Raw genomic sequence first — 20,854 nt, 5'->3', positions numbered from 1 at the left:
ATTTATTTTAATCAAATATTATCTTAATTATGGTTCTAATATAGTATTTTAGAATAAAACATTAAATCTAAGACGATGCACTGCATATTTCAAATTCTGGGTTTGAATTACTTTCTGGCTCTATTTTATAACAATCATCGTTTTTGTACATCTTCTTCTTATATGAGGTCTATTTGAAGTGATTGGAGTTCTTAACAAACTGAGCCCTCATTAGAAATTATGCTGAGTTAATTACACAAATTATGAAGGTCAGTAAGTCTAGACTGCACTAGAACAACGTTCTCACATGTGAGTAGGGTGATTTGCAATCTTTTGCTATAATAATTACTGTTTTGGAAGGGTTGAGTTCTCCATTACTGAATCAAGCCTTAGGCATTTTTTTTATTCTCTGGTAATAAATTTTAGCTTTACCTACGGAGAATTAAGCTATGTGGCCTAGAGGGAAATGTGATTTTAAAATATAATGTTTTAAGTTGCTTTTGTAGAGTCATCTTTCTCTTACCTTAAATTCAGAGTTCTTCCCTTAACCTACAATTATTTATATACATTTATATTTAAATATATATGTGTGTATGTAAGCATGTATATATGTACATATTGTATTATATATAACATATATGTATTGTGTATCATGTATCATGTATCTTGTATCATGTATCATTTATTATACATAATACATATTATATATCACATTATATACTATATATAATATAGTATAAACATTATATAATATGTAACAAAAATCTTGTCTGAGATCCTGAGAAGATTTGAGATTAAACCCTATAGAGCACTCAGACAACTTATTTTACATCTTCAAGCTTCAGAATCTTAAAAGTATAAAAATTTTTAATAAGTACTGTGTGAATAATTGAGATTGTCAGAATTTTTCTGAAAGTACCTTATGAATTATAAAACAGTATTCTACTATATAAGATATGTGATTTATCTACTTATTTTAAAATAGTTTGATAAAGGCTCTGCATTATGCCAAATATTTTTTATAATATAAATTATTTCTGTAAAACAATTGATCTTGAAGGAAAATTTCAACTCTAGCCTCCTTATTTGGAAATAGAAATTACTAGAACTGGACCTCAAATAGTCTAGTAAAATAGCCTAAGCTTTGGCATTTACCTCTTTCATATTCATTTGTTATTTTTTGTGTGTTTGTGTGTGTGTATGTGTGTATGACTCTTTTTGAATGTTTTCCTTTTCCTTGGGAACTGATAACATAGACATTATAAGCACTTTCTGTTTACCTTTTTCTACTGTCAGATCTTGGCATAGCGGTGTTGGAGGCAAGTGTCATATGTCTGTGATTGGCAGCAGAGTGTGTTACTTACTTTCCCCACCGTTTAGACAAGATGCCTTTTGAAGCCACTCAGAAAAAGAAAAAAATAATTTTGAATCACAGTTCAAGAGGACACTGTATCAAGTCAAAAAAGCCATGAGGCAAAAGCTTTGGGAAGCTGATCACCTTGCATCCACAGTTAGGAAACAGAGATACTGATACTCATATTTTGTGAGCCCAACCCATGAAATAACACTGCCCATGCTTAAGGTGTTTCCTTTCATTTAAATTGAGCTAATGTAGAAAATTCTTTAAGACATGAGCACAGTACTTCTAAATTTCATCAATTTAACAATAGAGACAAATTAACTACTATAAAGCAAAAACTAATTTCATTGATATTATCAAATATACAAGAAAGAGTAAGACATTAGATTTCTATTTTTGAAAGTAATATATGAGGAGAAAGTGGAGAATTAAATGACATCAACACAATCACTAAATTAATTGTCACATATTTAGCTTATTTTCAATAAATTAGCAACATGTTATGAATGAAAATCTTGATGAAATAATGTACTTATAAAATGTATTTATTTTTGAATGTCTGGGAATAATGACGTAATTATATAATTGCATGCACAGGTAGCATATACCTGTCTAATTCTCACAGAGTCCAAAAGATCCAAGGTACCTGGATTCAGAGTGCGAGCTGCTTTGTGTACCCTGGGCACTTTACCTGGACCCTCTGCAAGAGAGGCAAGTGCTCAGTGCTCGTAGCTTCCATGTTCTTCCACCTTTCCCCTTCCGGTCTAGAATATTTTGAGAGGCAACTAAGAATTCTGTTCCTTCTGACCTCCGGGGCTAAACAGATAGAAGACATGAGATGCAAAAGGAAACCTTGCTGACTTCTGATCACTCAACTAATCACCTAGTTTGACCCTCTGCAACTCTTAGATTTCACTCTATTATTAAAGAGAAGTGTTGATAAAATCTCAGTCCTTTGAAGATAGACATCAGTTAGCATATGCATTTATATACGCAAACAATGAGTCTTTGACCATCCCTGGCGTTCTGACAAATGATTCAGACTGGATAGCCTATAATAAACAGAATGTTCCTCTCGTACAGGTTAAAAGCCTATTCTACTTAACTTTCTATTAGCGTGGTAAAAAACAAACAAACAAAAAACAAAATTGAAAGAAACTCAGGAGAAAAGGGTTTATTTTATCTTAACAATTACTAACTCAATATGAAGTAAAGTCAGGGCAGGAATTAAGAGCAGAAATCTGTAGGCAGGAACTGAAATGGAGGCCATCATGAAGTAATACTATTTACTGGTCTGCTTCCCACTGGCTTGCTCATCCTAATTTCTTATACAATTCAGGACCACCTGTCAAGTGGTAACATCACCTGCTGTGGGCTGGGATTCTCTCATCAACCATTAATCATGAAAATGCCACCTTCAGACAAATATGATGTAAACAAATTCTTTTTTTTTGTAACAAATTCTTAACTGATGTACCTTCTTCCTGTATGATTCCAGCTTGCACACAGTCCAAGAAATGAAGTATTGAGTTGCCAACTCTCAGCATCGGCCAAGCACCATATGTCTGTCTTCCATGAAGAAATGGACAATGAAGATAGAAAGCATGGATGTTATATCTCCTTCAGAATGGACGGACAGCATGTGAGGAGACAACTTTGGCTTTTTTTCTACTTATACACATAACCACAGGGAGCAGCCAAGGAGAGGAGAAACAGGCAAGGGACTTGGGAAATCAGAATAATTTTTCAGTTCTTTTCTAGACTTCAGAGTTAAGTGTGCTGTTTCCTTTCCTGTATCTGAAGTCTGTTTGTTTGGTTTTGTTGTTTCTTCTTTGTTTTTTTTTTTGTTTTGTTTTGTTTTGTTTTTTGTGTGTGTGTGTGTGTTGTTGTTGTTGTTACTTTCATTTCCTAGTCACTGTAATGCAAATATTATTCTAAAGCCTGAGTACAAATGCAGGATTACGTCCTCCAATCTCTGTCTCTGTCTCTCTCTGTGTCTCTCTCTGTCTCTGTCTTTGTCTCTCTGTCTCTTTCTCTCTCTCAATTTATCTTTTTTATACACACACACACACACACTCACACATATGCACACACATACACTCACACATATGCACACACAAACACACACACACACACACACACACAAACACACAATAATGACCATCTGTCCAATAGCTGCCAACCTGCCTTCAGAGCATTCAACTTCCATCTTACACACTAATGTGTACTATTCTTTTGACAACATCAAAAACCATGCTTCTGATTTCACAAGCACACACACACACACAAGCACACACACACACACAAGCACACACACACACACACACACAAACTCGTGACCATCGCCAGCCCAATACATGCCCACCTGCCTTCAAACCATTCAGCTTCCCTCTAATACACTAATATGTACTATTATTCTTTAGACAACAACATCAGAAACCATGCTCCCAAGGGGATGGAAGCAGGTTGGGCAAAGGGGATAACATTTCAAATGTAAATACAGAGTGTATCTAATTAAAAAAAAATTAAAAAATGCTCCTGGTTTATTTTTAATCTTTAAAATAATAAACTTCAAAATCATAATTTCTTTTACTACTAGAGAACCATTCATTAATGAAAGAATAAAATTTTAGTTAATACTCAGTTGCTTTGGAATATGTTGTCTACAAAATATTTGCTGCCTGCTATTTGGCCCTGGGAACCAGGAAAATATCACATTATTAACTGATGGTCATGTGCTACTGAAAAGAATTTGGATTCTATGTGTTTCCAGAATATCTAGTCTGAAAGGAGCTTGACAATTGTCCTTGATAGAAGACCTTCCGACACGTGGCCCTAGTGTGAATATGGCTCTGTTGTTTGTTTTGCTTGTTTGCAATGCATCGAATGCTGTGCAATCTGTCAGGCATCTGCTCTGCGCTGGCTTTGTGGAGCGATATGGAAAGATCACAGAGTCTAATCTGACACTGTAGCTATGTAAATGTCACATAGGTCCCTTGTACATTTCCTGAGGGCTCCTTGATGGGGCACATTTCAAAACCATAAAGGTTACAACACCCTGTGACGGATTTATGTTATACAGTCTGCTGGCCATGATTTAGTTTTGTAGCAGACATTCCATTTTAAATTTAGAAATTAATCATTTAGCAGACCTGGTTTTATTGGGTACTGTAAAACATACAAAAAAAGAGCAAGGGATGAATTTTCTGCACATCATTGATTTTATTAAATGAAAAGCATGCATTTTATGTATTTTTCTGATGTGATTCTAGTAGAGATTAAATACACATTAGTTGAAAACTGTTTTTACTTTAAAATACTTTAAACTGAATAAATTTTTAATCAAATCATATCATTGTCAAATAATCATTAATATTATCCAATGTTTCAAATGTCCTAAATCAGTAACACAATTTATATATTAATACTAAAGTGATATATGAAATAATGTAATTCTAATGAAAATAAACATAAATAAATACATACGCACACACACACACACACACACACACACACACTCACACACACCATATGTATGGAGACATATCAGCAAAGAAGTGATTTTAACCTAATAAACCTGCAGAAAGCACTTAGAGACTTTAAAAATGTGTGTCCCATGAAGCTTTTCTTTCTGGTTACTTTGTAGTGCAAAAATAGAATTACCAGAACTTTTAAGCAGTAGCAAGACTGGAAACACACCTCCTATTATCTTGAAATAGGATTTTATTTTTGTACTGATGATAAAGTAACATGAAGATCCATATTTGGAATATAAATGGCACCACCTCATTTAAAGACACAAAACTCATAAGAAAGAAGCCTGAAATAAGGAGAATATGAAGCACAACCGCGCAAATACAGTTACTGGGCCGAGGAGGATTGTTCTGTATTCATTCCACAAAGTTAATACAGGAAGGATTGGTTCAGAAAGTGAACATTTCTGAAAAAAAAAAAAACATTGAAATCTATGAATCCAAAAACAGTGTTCCAAATCTAAAAATGAAGAATTTCATTTCTGAAAAAAAGAGAGAAAGAAAGAAAGAGAAAGAAAGAAAGAAAGAAAGAAAGAAAGAAAGGAAGGAAGGAAGGAAGGAAGGAAGGAAGGAAGGAAGGAAGGAAGGAAGGAAGAAAGAAAATTACAGATGAGGAGACATCGTGTGAAATGCTGTCTTCTGTGTATGACATGGTCCTTGTACTGGTAAATCACAACAGCTGTGGCAACCTGCACAAAATCTGAAGAAAATAAAGACAGGCTAAGTTCCAGCGGGAGGGGTAGATGATTCCCTGCCCTGTCCTTATGGGCGGAGCGACTGGCAATTGACCACTGTTGGAGAAGAAAGAATTGGTTTTTATAAAGAACTTGGCTCCTTGTGGGTGCCAGTGCTCCAGTGTGTGGTTTATTTATACCGGCTGGGCATGCAAGCAGTACTGATTAGATTCAATAGGTTATAACCAAAATATAAAAGTAAAAAAGAACAAGGCATGATGAACTTTGGAGGGTGATGTTATGCGGCAGGTTACAGCGGGTAGAAGGGAAACAGGATGGATAGAATTTAAATGCATTTATTTGTATAAATGTAGGAACATGAAGATAAGCATAAGGCTATAACTTTTACCTTCTGCACAAGACAGAGCCACAGCACTCAGGAAGCCATGGAACTGGAGATACAGCTCCTGGCCAGCATGAGACTCTAACTGCCAATAGCCAGGCTCCATTGACTGATGAGATCCTATTCATAAACAGCCCTGGTTAAATTAAGTGGGCTACAGAACAATATCAAAAGTCATGAATAGACTTAGGCAAGTAGGCAGGGGAGAGAGTCTGATAATAGCAAGAGGTAAGACAGGAAGAGTAAAGAATCCTCAAAGTACATTGTATGTAAGTATTAAATTGTCAACCAAACAATGTAATAAAGCAGCACACCCATTTTTAGATGTCTAAGTCCACTTAATAAAGAGGCAGATTATTCCAGTCTAGAATTGAAGGATTTCTCAAAAGTGGGACTTTATTATAGAAATCAGAGTATTTCCAAACTCTGGAAAAAGAGAAAAGAAAGTGACCAGATGTCAGTGCTAAAGTTCAAGTATATAGATACAACCCTTCCTTAAAGAAATAAGTGAAGGTCAAGGGCCACCTCTGACTCCCAGACTATACGTTTAATTTTAAATACTGTTTACCCACAGCCCCCTCCATATCTACACAGAAAAGTAAAGCATTTTGTTATTCACATTTATAATAATACTGAGCTGTATGATAATAAAAATAATAATAAGTGAGCAGACTTTGAAACAGTTTTCAGTATATTTTATTGTCTGTTCTCATGTGTCTCTGCCGAGTTTTATTCAGATTGTTCTTCCTTCATTTCATACTGTGTCTACTTCTTACATGTTAATTCATTTTCTCTCTTATTTATGCTTTCTGTTTAGTGTTTATGGCCTGGATGTCTTTTTCAGTAAGAAATTCTGAATGACATACAAAATATAAAATATACAATATGAAACCCCAGTATTTACTGACAAGATTATTAGTGCAATAATACACACTGTCAGCGCATAACTGTCAGTATTTTAATACAAATATTAATATAAGGTCAAAGGCCATAACATAAAGTGCCTACTCTCCTCAGAGAAAAGGAGTGTTGTGAACGCGGTGCTTATACCCCTTAATCTCTATACTATGTGTGCTTATACATCTTTTATATACATATATATGTGTAATGTATGGGTACATATGAAAATATGAGCAATAAAATAGGGTAATAGTCAGACATACATTTTCCTCACTCATATAATTGAAATCTTTTTACATAAACCACCTAACATCTTAAATATTTTTATCTTGTATAAGCAAAATTCACAAGATTCAGCTAGTAATAGCCTACCCAAATCTTCTAAAAACTATTTAAGTTTTTGTGTGCGCTATAATTAATCCATTGTTTTCTGTTGATTGATATTCAAATTGTTTTTTTGTCTTTCACTATTTAAAATAATATAAAGTTTAGGGAATGTGTCTTATCAGTTGAGTTTTTAAGTAGAAGTTGCATGACCCTTGGTTTTAGTACAATTCCAGCAGAATAACCAATTAGAAGACTATTCTTTCTCCAACTATATATAAAGATTATTTCTCTTTCATTACTATTAATTTTTCTTTTATATATGTTTTCTTGTTGTTTACTTATTTTATACAAGATGAATATATATTCATACATTTCAATTAAATATACTGCGATACACAATATATATATATATATATATATTCATAGGCACTAAATACTGAATACTTTTACTGTATATTTTAAGAGCAGCGAATATAACAGTTTCCATACCATCATGGTAGTCTGATTGCCCTATAATTTGCTGATCGCTTTACATTTTAAACTTTCCCATACTTATTAACCTATATAAAGAGTATATCATTTTGGCACGTGCTTGCATTTCTTTCAGTATTAGTGAAGCCTGCCATTTTTATTTCCCCTTTTTGACTATTCAGGTTTCCTCTTATGTACATTGGTGTAGGTACCTTTTACTGAACTTTTATCATTTGCATATCAATTTATACTACTGAATGGTTTTTCTACACTATAAATATATATACTTATCTTTCAATTAAACAATCTGTAAATATGTTATACAGGGGATCTTGTATTAATTTAATCACATTTATGAGCATTTCACTTTTTCCCTTACAATTTTATTTTTAAAAAAACCAGAGATACATGACAGACTATTAAAAGCATTTTATTGTAAATATATATAAATATATTTTTGCCAGTACTTGGTTTTTTAAATGTTTGATAGTATGCATTGAAATCTTATTTACAAAGATCATAAAGTATATGTATACAAAACGTACCTTGGAAATAGTCAAAGATTTTTGGTGTGTAAAGATTAAACAATGATTTTTAACTACCAAAAATTTCCACAAGGCAATCTTCTTAGCTCTTGAGTTATTAATGATGATTTAAGGACTAGGTATACCCCACTCTGAGAAGGTGCTATACACTTATTTTTTTTTCTAAGAAAGACTGAGGCTTCCACCACTTTTTGGGCTTTTGTTGTTGTTGTTGTTGTTGCTGTTTTTTTTTTTTTTTTTTTTTTTTTTTGAGCTTCAGATGGTCTGCGAGTGGTTTCATGGGTATTCTGAGCTTTCTGAGGCTAGTATCCAATTATTAGTTACAGCATATTATATCTGTTCTTTTGTGATTGGCTTATCTCACTCAGGATGATAATCTCTAGATGCATCCACTTTCTTAGGAATTTCATAAAGTCATTGTTTCTAATAGCTGAGTAGTACTCCCTTGTGTAAATATACCACCATTTTTGTATCTATTCATCTACTGAAGAACATTTGGGTTATATCCAGCTTCTGGATATTATAAATAGGGCTGCTATGAACACTGTGTTGCATGTGTCCTTATTGTATTTTGAAGCATCTTTGGGGTACACGCCCAGAAGTGGAAAAACTGGGTCTTCAGGTAGGACTATGTCCTATTTTCTGAGGAACTGCCAGACTGATTTCCACAGTGGTTGTACCAGGTTACAAGCACAACAATAGTGGAGAATTGTTCTTCCTTCTCTGCATCCTCACCAGCATGTGCTCTCATCTGAGTTTTGATCTTAGCCATTCTGACTGGTGTGAGTTGGAATCTCAGGGTTGTTTTGATTTGCACTTCCTTGATGACTAGGGATGTTAAGCATTACCTTAGATGCTTTTTAGCCATTCGATATTTTTCAATTGAGAATTCTTTGTTTAGGTCTGTACCCCACTTTTAAATAGAATTGTTTGATGCACTGGAGTCTAACTACTTGAGTTAACCTGAGGTTTTTTATCTTAACCATTCTAACTGGAGTGAGGTGGAATCTCAGTTTTGTTTTGATTTGCATTTCCCTGATGACTAGGGATATCAAACATTTTCTTAGGTGTTTCTCAGCCATTTGATATTCCTCAATTGAGAATTCTTTATTTAGCTCTGTACCCCACTTTTTAATAGGATTGTTTGAGTCTCTGGAGTCTAACTTCTTGAGTTCTTTGTACATATTGGATTTTAGACCTTTAGCAGATAGGGAATTGGTGAAGATCTTTTCCCAATCTGTTGGTTGCCATTTATTTTCTTAACAGTGTCCTTAACCTTATAGAATATTTGCAGTTTCATTAAGTCCCATTAATCGATTCTTGATCTTAGAGCAAAAGCCATTGGTGTTCTGTTCAGGAAATTTTCCCTTGTGCCTATTTGTTCTAAGGTTTTCCCTACTTTCTCTTCTTCTTCTTTTTTTTTTTTTTTCATTTCTCTGTTTTTTTTTTTTTTTTTAAAAAACAACTTTATTTTACAAAACAAAGATAAATGTACAGATTTTAAACATTTTTTGCTTAAAATTATACATTTTTGTCAGTACTTTTTTCAGATTTTAAAATAATTTTTACATAAAACTATGTGAATATATTTTTAGTCAGTACTTGATTTTTTCAAAGGCTTGACAGTATGCATTGAAAACCTAATAGTTACAATGAGCGTAAAGTACATGCAGAACAAAACACAACATGGAAAGAGTCAAAGTCTTCTTGTTTTGTAAATATTTTTTTGTTTTGTTTTGTTTTCCTTATTTCTTGGACTTCATAGAGTCTGTGAGTTGTTTCTGGGGAAGTGCAAGCCTCTGGGGTTAGCATCCCACTATCAGTGACTGCATATTATGTCTGTTTTTTGTGACTGGGTTATCTCTAATAGTTTCAGTTTACCTGGTTTTATGTGGAGATTTTGATTCACTTGCACTTGAGATTTGTACAAGGATATAAGAAAAGGTCTATTTTCATTCTTCTGCATGCTGACTGCCAGTTGAGCCAACACCATTTGTGTGAAGAAGCTGTCCTTTTTTCATTGAATGTTTTCAGCTCCTTTGTCAAAAATTAAGTGAACATATGTGTGAGAGTTGATTTATAGATCTTTTATTCTGTTCCAGTGATCTACCTGTCTATCTCTGTACCAGCACAATGTGATTTTTAATACAATTGTTTTAGAATATAGTTTGATGACAGTAATGGTGATTGCCACAGAAGATTTCTTGTTGAGAATAAATTTTGCTATTCTAGGTTTTTTGTTATTCCAGAAGAATTTGCAAATCATTCTTTCCAACTCTATGAAGAATTGAGTTGAAATTTTGATGGGGATTACATTGAATCTGTAGATTTCTTTTGGTAAGATGGTCATTTTTACAATTTTGATCCTTCCAATCCATGTAAACGAGAGATCTTTCCATCTTCTGAGATCTTTTTTAATTTCCTTCTTCACAGATTTGAAGTTCTTGTCATACAGGTTCTTCACTTGCTTAGTTAGTGTCACACCAAGGTATTTCATATTGTTCATGACTATTGTGAAGGGTATTTTTTCCTTGATTTCTTTCTCAGCATGCTTGTCCTTTGAATAGAGGAAGGCTACTGATTTGCTTGAGTTAATGTTATATTCAGCCACTTAGCTGAAGCTGTTTGCCAACTGTAAAATTTCTCCCGTGGAATTTTTGGGGTCACTTAAGTGTACTATCTTGTCATCTGCAAATAGTGATAGTTTTACTTCTTCCTTTCTGATTTGTATCCCTTTGATTTCCTTTTTTGTCTAATTGCTCAGACCAGAACTTCCAGGACTATGTTGAATAGGTAGGGGGAGAGTGGGCATCCTTGTCTAGTCACTGATTTTTGTGGGATTGCTTCAAGTTTCTCACCATTTAGTTTGATGTTGGCTACTGGTTTGCTGTATTTTGCTTTTATTATGTTTAGGTATGGGCCTTGGATTCCTGTTCTTTTCAAGACTTTTAACATGAAGGGGTGTTGAATTTTGCCAAAGGTTTTTTCAGCATCTAGTGAGATGACCGTGTTGTTTTTTTTTGTTGAGTTTGTTTATATAGTGGATTACATTGATGGATTTCCTTATATTAAACCATCCCTGCATCCCAGGGATGAAGCCTACTTGATCATGGTGAATGATCATTTTAATGTGTTCTTGAATTCTATTTGTAAGAATTTTTTTGAATATTTTTGCATTAATGTTCATACGGGAGATTGTTCTGAAGTTCTCTTTTCTTATAGGAACTTTTAGTGGTTTAGGAATGAGGGTCATTGTGACTTCGAAAAATGAGTTAGGTAGTGTTCAATTTGACTCTATTTTGTGGAATAGTTTGGAGAGTATTGTTATTAGGTCATCAATCGATATCTGATAGAATTCTTCACTGAATCCATCTTGTCCTGAGCTTTTTTTGGTTGGAAGGCTTTTGATGACTGCTTCTATTTCTTTATGTGTTATGGGATTGTTTAGATGGTTTGTCTGGTCCTGATTTTACTTTGGTATATGGTATCTGCTAAGAAATTTGTCCATTTCCTCCAGCTTTTCCAGTTTTTTGAGTATAAGCTTTTGTAGTAGGATCTGATGATTTCTACAATTTCCTCAATATCTCTTATTATGTTTCCCCTTTCATTTCTGATTTTGTTAATGTGTATACTCTCTCTTTGCCCTCTAGTTAGTCTGGCTAAGTTTTTATCTATCGTGTTAATTTTCTCAAAGAACAAAATCTTGGTTTTGTTGATTCTTTGTATGGTTCTTTTTGTTTCTTCTTAGTTGATGTCTGCTCTATGTTTGATTAATTCCTGCTGTCTACTTCTCTTTGGTGTTACTGCTTCTTTGTATACTAGAGCTTTCAACTGTGCTATCAGGTTGCTAGTGTATGCTTTCTGCAGTTTCTTTTTGGAGGCTATCAGAGCTATGAGTTTTCCTCTTTGTACTTTTTATCATTGCATCCAATAGGTTTGGTATTTTGTGCTTTCATTTTAATTAAATTCTGAATAATCCTAAATACCTTTTTTTATTTCTTCTTTGACCATGATATTGTTGAGTTTTTATCATTGTGCAGTATTTATGTGTTTGTAGGCTTTTTGTTGTCTTTCTTCTTGTTGAAGAACAGCCTTAGTCCATGGTGATCTAATAAGATGCATGGGGGTATTTCAATCTTCTTATATCCATTGAGGCTTGCTTTGTGACCAACTATATGGTCAAAATTCGAAAAGGTGCCATAAGGTGCTGAGAAGAATGTGTATTCTTTTGTTTTAGGATGATATGTTTGGTAGATGTCTGTTAATTCCAGTTGGTTCGTAACCTCTGCTAGTTGCACTGAATCTTGCTTCAGTTTCTGCTTCCATGATCTGTCCATTGATGATAACGGGGTGTTGAAGTCTTCTACACCACTATTATTGTGTGTGGTGCAATGTATGTTTTGAGCTTTAGTAGTGTTTCTTTTATGAATATGGAGCTCTGGAATTTGGAGCATATATGTTTAGGATTGAAAATTCACCCTGATAAATTTTTTCTGTAATGAGTACAAAGTATCATTCCTTTTCTTTTTTTTTGATAACTTTTGGTTAAAAGTTTACTTTATTCGATATTAGAATGGCTACTTCTGCTTTTTTGTGGGCCATTTGCTTGGAAGTTTTTTTCCCCAGCCTTTAACTCTAAAGTAGCATCTGTCTTTGTCTCTGAGATGTGTTTCCTGTATGCAGCAAAATGCTGGATTCTGTTTAAGTATCCAGTCTGACAGTCTATATCTTTGTATTAGGGAATTGAGTCCATTTATATTAATAGATATTAAGGAGTAGTGATTGTTTTTTCCTGATATTTTTGTTTTTAGAGATAGAATGATGTCTGTGTGTCTTTCTTCTTTTGGTTTTCTTGCTTAGTTGTTTTCTTGCTTTTTCTAGGATGTAGTTTCCCTCCTTGTGTTAGGTTGTCCATCTATTATTCTTTGTAGGGCTCGATTTGTGGTTAGATATTGTGTAAATTTAGTTTTGTCCTGGAATATCTTGGTCTCTCCATCTAAGGTGATTGAGAGTTTTGCTGAGTATAGTAGCCTGGACTGGCATTTGTGTTCTCTTAGGGTCAGTATGATGTCTGTTCAGGATCTTCTAGCTTTCATAGTCTCTGTTGAGAAGTCGGGTGCAATTCTGATTGGTCTGCCTTTATATGTTCATGACTTTTTTTTTTTTAATGCTTTTAGTATTCTTTCTTTGGTTTGAACACTTGGCATTTTGACTACTATGTGTCGGGAAGAATTTCTTTTCTGGTACACTCTATTTGGAGTTCTGGAGGCTCTTTTATGCTAAGGGTCATCTCATTCTTAAGGGTAGGGAAGTTTTCTCCTACGATTTTGTTGAAGATATTTACTGTGCCTCTTAGTTGATATTCTTGCCATCTTCTATTCCTATTATCCTTGTTTGGTTTTCTCATTGTGTCCAGGATCTTTTGAACATTTTGTGTTAGGAGCCTTTTGGTTTTTCCATCTTCTTTGACTGTTTTGACTATGTTTTCAATGTTGTCTTTAGCTCCTGAGATTTTTCTCTCACATCTCTTGTAATCTGTTGGTGATGCTTGTTTCTGTGACTCCTGATTTCTTTTTAAGGTGTTCTAACTTCAAGCTTGTTTCTTTTTGTGTTTATTAATTGTTTCTATTTCCATTTTCAATTCCTTCCTCATTTTGGTTGTGTTTTCCTGTAGGTCTTTGTTTGATTTTTGTGTTTCCTCTTTAAAAACTTCTATTTGTTTCTGTGTGTTCTCTTGTATTTTTTAAGGGCCCTATTCATGCTTTTCTCCAAGATGTCCATCATTATCGTGAACCATAATTTCAAGTCTGAGTCTTGTTTTTTGGAGTGTTTGGCAGTCTGCTACTTGCTGTGCTTGGAGAGCTGGGTTCTGATGTTGCCAGGTTGTCTTGGTTGCCATTGCTTAAGTTCTTCTGCTTTCCTCTTTCCATCTTGTTTTCTGTGTTTTTATATGATCTTATTGTCAGTGACTGGCACCTGTCTCTCCCATGGATCTGAGGGCCTGTGGGCTCAGGAAGAAAATTGCTTCTGAATGTTCAGCTTTTTTTTGGAAAGCAGGGAGTTCTGTTGGCAGGTACCCAGTTGTCTTTGTGGGCTCAGGAGTGGGAGCTCTTGTGAGACTGTTCTGGGAGCTCAGCCCTTTGACCATTGGTCCTGAGTACTTGTAGTGGGGACCTCGTCTATCTCCAGGCCAAATAAAAACCCATTTTCCAGACAGATTTCCAGAGTGGTTGTATTAGCTTGCAACCCCACCAACAGTGGAGAAGTGTTCCTCTTTCTCCGCAGCCTCGCCAGCATCTGCTGTCATCTGAGTTTTGGATCTTGGCCAATCTGACTGGTGTGAGGTGGAATCTCAGGGTTGTTTTGATTTGCATTTCCCTGATGGCTAAGGATGTGGAGCACTTCCTCAGATGTTTCTCGGCCATTAGGTGTTCCTCAACTGAAAATGTTTTGTTTAGCTCTGTACCCCATTTTTTAATAGGGTTATTTGATTCTCTGGTGTCTAGCTTTTTGAGTTCCTTGTACACCTTGGATATTACTACCTGAAGACCCAGCTATTTCACTTCTGGGCATATACCCCAGAGACACTTTAATACACAACAAAGATATATGCACCACAATGTTCATAGCGGCTCTATTTATAATAGCCAGAAGCTGGAAGGAACCCAGATGTCCTTCAGAAGATGAATGGATACAAAAATTGTGGTACATATACACAATGGAATACTACTCAGCCACCAGAAACAATGACTTAACCAAATTCTTAAGAAAATGGCTGCATCTAGAAAATATCATCCTGAGTGAGATAACCCAGTCACAAAAGAACAGACATAATATGCAGTCACTGATAGTGGGAATCTAACTCCAGAGGCTTGCACTCCCCCAGAAACAACTCACAGACTGTATGAAGTCCAAGAAATAAAGAAAACAAAAAATATATACATATATTTACAAACAAGAAGACTTTGACTGTTTCCATGTTTCGTTTTGTTTTGCATGTACTTTACGCTTATTGTAACTATTGGGTTTTCAATGCGTACTGTCGGGCCCTTGAAAAAAATCAAGTACTGACTAAAAAAAATATATTCACATGGTTTTATGTGAAAAATTATTTTAATGTCTGAAAAAACAGTACTGAGAAAAAAGTATAATTTTAAGCAAAAAATGTTTAAAATCTGTACATTTATCTTTGTTTTGTAAAATAAAGTCGTTTAAAAAAAAAAAAAAAAAAAACCATTTTCCTGAGAATACAGCCCTCTCTGCTCACTGAGAACTCGAGGTGTGCCCTCTCTGGGCCTATGTGTCAGGCTCATCTCTGGTCCAGTTGTAAAAGTGCCTGTGGAGGTGATCTTCCAGAACAGCCTTTCTCAGGCAGATCATGATTCTTTATGACACAGGTCCAGACACCCCTGCCAAGCATTCTATGTGCTCTGGGTACTCACTGCATAACCTCGCTAGGTCCGTGCCTCAGGTTCTCTGCTGGTCCAGGTGAAAGAGCGCCTGGGTGTCTGGTCTGAAAGCACAGCCTTTCCATTAAGATTTGGATACTCTCTTACTTTGGGCCAAAAAGGACCTTCTGCCGCCAGCACTGCTGCTAAACACTCCCTGTGCTCTGGGTGCTCATGGTGCAGCCTCACCAGGCCTGTGCCCCAGGTTATCTGCTGGTCCAAGTGGCAGAGCGCCTGGGCGTCTGGTCTGCATGCACAGTCTTTTCGGGCAGCTCAGCGTTTTACTTTTTAAAGTATATAATTTTAGTTCTTTATTTAAGGTAGCTTCTGCCTCAAAGAACACTTTCTCTTACAATTTTTTTCTCTCTCATAAGATGACACAATTGTTTTCTAAATAGTTTACTTAATTTAAATTGTATTGATTCATCCTACCAAGTCTTGTAGTGTTTAGAATGTCTCTTTGTTTCATATCAAATAATAAGTAAATAATACCTTAAATATTTCATTTCTTTTATTATTATATTTACTAAACATTAACATATAATGATAAATAACATAATCTTATCTTATTTCCAGCTTTAAATAAAATGCTTAGACTGCAGCCATGGAAACAGGTAGGATGAATTGTGTAATGCTCAAATACTGATCAAGAATTACTTTGTATGTTTAAAGTTAAGGCTTAAAAATGTCTCCAGCTGTGGGAGCAATATAAATGGATTTTGTAGCATTTGATATTATCTGCTAAGTCTCAGGCCTGAAGAAGCTGATATCAACTCATCATGAAATGCTCAACTGGCACAATATATTATGAATCAGGAAAAAAGAATGCCTGTATGATTTCATCATATCTTTGTATCTTTACTTATAATGCTTGGCAGCATTAGTATATATACTTCATAAAGTTAAGGCAGAATTTTCGTGAAAAATATCTCCAGAGTTAGGAGCCTGTTTCTATGCATTTTGGCTATCATCAAGTGCAGAGTGTGGAATCTCAGTGGGTATTACAACGTATTATGGATAATGTACATTGGAACTTACATTTTAATGATATACATATCTTCTTCACTTACAAAAGTGCATTAATATCATTTAAAATACATTTATATTGTTTTGGCTGCTCATGCTTATGTAATATGAATACATATGCACACATGAATGAATACATGAAGACTATATACATATATATATATATGTGTATATATATATAGGATTATGTGTGTAAATATTGCAAGGACTATGTTAAAAATATTTAAAGAGCTTTCTCTTATATGAATAGTACTCAGATTATTTGTTTAATGAGATTCTATTGAGGTGTCAAAATGCCATGCTGCGCTTGCAGACAGGAGACTCGCATGGCTGTCCTCTGAGAGGTTTGACAAGCAACTGACTGAGACACATGCAGATACAGCATTGGACTGAGGTCGGGGACCCCTATGGAAGAGTTAGTGAAAGGATTGAAGGAGCTGAAAGGAATGGCAACTTCATAGGAATTACAGTAGCATCAACTGACCTGGACCCTTGGCGGGGGGGGGGGGGTCCCAAAGAATAAACCACCAACCAAAGAGCATACGTGGGTTGGTCTGTTTCTTCAAAACGTATGTAGCAGAGAACAGCCTTGCAAGGCGTCAGTGGGAGAAGATGTGTTTAGTACTTAGAGACTTGACGCCCCAGAGACACGGATGCTGGGGAAGGTAGTGAGATGAGGTTGGCTCAGATAAGGATGAGTAGCCCCCTCACAGAGGCCAAGGGTAGGAGGGTGGAGTGAAGAACTCTGGGAGGTGGGACCAGAAACGTGAGCAACATTTGAAATGGTAGTAACTAAAACAGTTTAATAAAAAGAAATACCAAAGGGAAAACACCCACAATGAGCAAATGCAAGTTTGGGGAATAAAGGATTTATTTTGTCTTACGGTTTGTAGTCTACCATCCAGGTAACTTGGCGAGGAGCTTGCAGTAGGAACTTGGAGGCAAGAACTGATCAAGAAGCCATGAAGGAAAGCTTTCATTGGGTGGTTTGCTCCTAGCTTACTCAGTCGGCTTTCTTATACGACTCAACACTGAGTGGGTCCACACACACTGGGTTGGTCCATCCCACATCATCAAGAAAATGCCTTGCATACTTACTTATAGGCCAACCATTTTGTAATATTACATATTCTCTGTATTTACATTTCAAATGTTATTCCCTTTCTCCCCACTCTTTTACCTTGCCTTTCCTTGCTTCTATGAATGTGCTCCCTCTCCCAACCACCCTCTCCCGCCTCAGTGCCTTGGCATTCCCCTACACTGGAAAAATGAGCCTTCACTGGACCAAAGGCCTCTCCTCCCATTGATGCCAGACAATGCTATCCTCTGCTATGCTCAGCTGGAGCCATGGTTCTATCCATATGTACCCATTGGTTAGGGTTTTAGTCCCTAGGAGCTCTGGAGGGTTTGATTGAATGAGGTTGCATACTCTTTCCATTCCTTCAGTCTTTTCTTTAACTCCTTCATTGGGGGTCCTTGTTTTCAGTATGATGATTAGCTGAAAGAATCCTCATCCGTATCAGGCAAACCTTAAGGAAGCCTTTCCCCCCCAATTGAGAGTCTTTCTCTCCAAGTGACTCTAGTTTGCAATGAGTTGACATAAAATAATCAACACACTGTGAAGACTAATTGCTCACTACCATTTAAGGAGTTTCTCTGGATGTACAAGTGTCTGGTTATCCCTGCTTCTTTAGAGGCCAGAGATTAACTATGAGTGTCCTGCATTAGTTTCAACCTTCTTTATAGAGGTTGAGTCTTCCACTGATCCCGCCAGCATCTGCCTGTCTCGGCCCCTGCCACACATAGCTGTTACAAATATGTGCCACTGCATTCAGCTCTTACATATATATGCTGTGAACCTCAGTCCTCATGCTTGCAGAGCAATGACTTTACTCACAGTGCTCTTCCCTTGGTTCCCACCAAAGAAACTTTAGCAAAATACAGATTACTGAATGATAAAGTAAGAACATTGAAGACAAGGAGTAGGAACTCAAATTTTTACTAAATCTCTTAAGTCAGTATTATTCTGGGTAATGTTTAAGAACTCTATCCTTAAGTAGCGAATACCAAGATGATTCTGAATATCATTTCTCTCCTTCTTAAACTTAAATATTAGATTCCTCATAATCTTCTCACAAGACTCCAAATTTTACTTTGTGTTATACGTTTTGCATATAGATGGTACATGCATACATGTGTGTTTCCATACCTGTGCAGGTATGTACATATTGGTACATGTGGAAGCTCAGAGTAGGACTTTGGGTGTCTGCTTTGATGGTTATCTGCAGTATTGCCTTGAGACAGGGTGACTTCACTAAACTTGAAGATATCTAGTAAACACTGGAGATTCACCTACCCTTCTCTTTGTATACCCTATGATCTCACTCTGAAAAAAGCACAGAGTATAAGAAACTTAATATCTGCTTCATGTGTGAAGATAATAGTTCACTGAGAAATGGAGAGCCTAATGAAAATCACATGACAGCACCAAATGTGCACTCTGTGAGAGAATGGTTTGCTTTATGTAAAATTATAGTGAACACCAAGAATGTACCTACTACCTACAAACCTTATGATTCCACCTAATTAGTAGTAGTAAAACATGGCCCAAATGCATTATTCAAATTCACATTAATATCAACTTGTTCTACATGTTGACTCTTTGTCAAACACAGCTTTGGAAAAATTATGCTCCTGATGGAAGTTCTCAGCTGGACTTCAACTATTTAATTTCTTTTTTCTCTTAAAAAAGGATTTGCACAGAAAGCATTCTTTCTTTTGAAAGTATTTCACTCTAAAACATGCTGAATTCAGAAAGGAATAAATGTTATTGAATTTTGAATAGTGTTTGTAATTTTAATTAAATGATAAATATTAATCATTACTTAAAATACAGTAAAGTTAAAGGCTCTTAGTTCCTAACTACTGTGCACAGAAATTTACCCAGTTAGTACAAATTTAATGTGTAATAATTGTTTCTGTAATACTTAAATTATATGGTACAGTATAAGTGATAATAGTACATATTACAAGTGAGCTGACATCTTAACAAAGAACATTCTAGCACATGGCTATTACAGTATAGGAAAACAGTATTAGTATTGTAAAGTAGCTACATTTGCAATTTGCTTAGAATAATGTATTAAACCTCTAAATATTTTGCACAAAAATGAACAAAAATATTGAAATGACTAGCCATAGGTATTCATGTTATTTGAGTGTAGGAGTTGGGTGAGAGGATTTGGAGTAAAATCTTGTGTTAATGAGTGCACATATGTGTACTAGGCTATCGTTTTATTCAACCAGCAGAAGTCTGAAATGCAATTACTTTCTATTTATTATTTTGCTGATTTGTTTTCTAATAAAGTGTTATTGCCCAATGATGATGTTGAATTAACTACATAATGATGCTCTTGAAGATTAGCTAGATTAAATCAGAGCATCCGAGGACTGAAGAATTACTTCAGAGACTGTCTAGGACTTTGAAACCTCCCAATAAAAAAATCCCTTTAAATCAGTTCATAAAGATAGCTATTTCCCTCTGCTTATGAAAGATCTCCGGTTCAATATTCAAATGAATTTCTCACCAAAATCTTTAACTTTTACCGAATCTGCAAAGACAGATAATTAACTTTCACCATCAGAATGAACTATTTTGCTTCGTTTGAGTATTTTATTTACATTTGAATAGTATAAAATAACTATGCAAAATAAGGAAACTCATTATGGCATTGGCATCCTTTATGTAATGTCCTTTGGTCCTATATTTTTAAAATTGTTCTATTGGATAGACTGTATTTACATTTCAAATCTTATCCCCTTCCCCACTTCTATCTACCTGCTTCTCTTGCTTCCTTGAAGGTGCTCCCTCTCCCAACAACCCTCTCCACCTCTGTGCCTTGGCATTCCCCTACACTGAGAAAATGCACCTTCACTGGACCAAAGGCCTCTCCTCCCACTGATTTCAGAGAATGTTTTCCTCTGCTACAGATGCAACTGGAGCCATGGGTCTCTAAATTTGTGTTCAGTAGTTAGTGTTTTAGTCCACTGGGGTTCTGGAAAGTTTGGTTGATTGATAATGTTGTTCTTCCCATGGGGCTGAAAAAGCTTGTAGCTCCTTCAGTCATTTCTATAGCTCCTTCAGTAGGGTTCCTGTATTCAGTCCAATGGCTAGATGCAAGTATCTGT

This window comes from Micromys minutus (assembly GCF_963924665.1).
Source record: "Micromys minutus genome assembly, chromosome: 9".
NCBI lineage: Eukaryota > Metazoa > Chordata > Mammalia > Rodentia > Muridae > Micromys > Micromys minutus.
The sequence above is the reverse complement of the archived record's forward strand: the minus strand, read 5'-3'. Positions refer to the sequence as shown.